Source organism: Centruroides sculpturatus, unplaced genomic scaffold (assembly GCF_000671375.1).
Source record: "Centruroides sculpturatus isolate CEXI.00-Female unplaced genomic scaffold, Cexi_2.0 scaffold1869, whole genome shotgun sequence".
Taxonomy (NCBI): domain Eukaryota; kingdom Metazoa; phylum Arthropoda; class Arachnida; order Scorpiones; family Buthidae; genus Centruroides; species Centruroides sculpturatus.
In genome coordinates this window covers 1-1625 of record NW_019386101.1, presented here as the reverse complement: position 1 = coordinate 1625, position 1625 = coordinate 1, and positions in this window count along the sequence as shown.

Below are 1625 nucleotides of genomic sequence, written 5' to 3'. Positions count from 1 at the left end.
CGACCATGAAAGGGAGCCAGTATTTAAACGAGGCTTAATTTTCTAATTTTTAACGATACAATAGCGACGATTATTATTTTAAAAAATTTTTGTTAGGCTTAACATCGATGAAAATTCAACGCGAAGTAGATTTATAGCGATATACTAATATACTAATTACATGGGATATAATAATAGGCCTATACTACACTAATAATGGATTTTTTCATACTTTTCGGTTATCCGACTTTTCAATTATCCGACCAACCCCAGTCCCCAATTGGGTCGGATAATCGAGGCTCTACTGTAATGGATTTTTTCATACTTTTCGGTTATCCGACTTTTCAATTATCCGACCAACCCCAGTCCCCAATTGAGTCGGATAATCGAGGCTCTACTGTAGATTCTTATCGGGCTGCAATTTGAAAAAAAAAACTGTAGACCTATCAATTCTCACTGTTGTCCATCTGCCTGTCAGTCTTCTGTCCATCCTAAACTTCTATAAAAGGGTAAATTACATAAATGAAAGTCGAGAAAAGTTGTGGAACGCATAGGGAAAGGAGGCTTCGATTAACTATATAGGCACGTCCGGTTTGCAAAAGGAAGTCGTGTTATTTCAATTAAGATGTGACCGCAGGGGTCGACACCGCGTCAGGATTCCACGTCAGGACTGACAACACTGCTTTAAGTTACACAGAAATCGTCTTTGTAGGCGGTCGGATTCGGGATGGAGGATGTCCGAGATACAGCGAATGCACTCAACTACAGATTTAACATAAAGAAATACTCGTTTATTTATGTAAACTATTTACACATATATACGTAAGATAATACGTAGCTTATCAGTTATAGCTCCTTTACAGGGTAAAATATTTGATAAGCCTTTTATATAGGGTACAAGTAATTGCTAAGTTTTTATATAGCATAAAATGTACTATCGTAGCTGGTCCCTAGCCGCGAGAGAGAGATATTACATTGGATCACGAGGTGATAAATACCTTGATCGGTCGAATCGGCTTGATCGAAGTCTTGATGCCGTGAATCTCCTTGATGAAGAGACGAAGACGTTTCGGCTTGGTTGGGTAGGGTTGGACTCCTTGATGGTATAGTTCGCTATTGAATATTTGTTGTTTAGAGCGTCTAAAGTAAACGGAGGGTGGTCCAAGGGATCGGCAATCGAGCAGGAATACACTTACACGAAAGGAAGTTGATCGGCGAACTGCATTGTCGTTATCGATCCTGTACTTTTACATTCGGGGATCCTTCTCTTTTTTTAATGCCCATCTTTGAAAATGTTAAAGGTTGCGATCAATAGATAAATTTCGGTCGTAAAGTTCCTGGTGACACATTCGGAAGATGTATCATCTTTGGAAGGAAGTGAATCCGAACAAAAATACATTCAATTCTTCAATCTTCTTTAAGTGAATGAAAATTATAATAAAAAAAATTATGCCCTGTACCAGAGTACAGTACAGTACATAGTACTTAAAAATAAATGTATGTCATAATAAAAAATATTTAAGCTTCTATATGCTGTATATATCCCTATTTAATCAATTTGGGTTAGTTATTGCTAAAGCATTATTGAGGAAAAAAAAATTACAAAGGAGCACGAAAATGTAAAATAACAAAAATAACCCATAAAC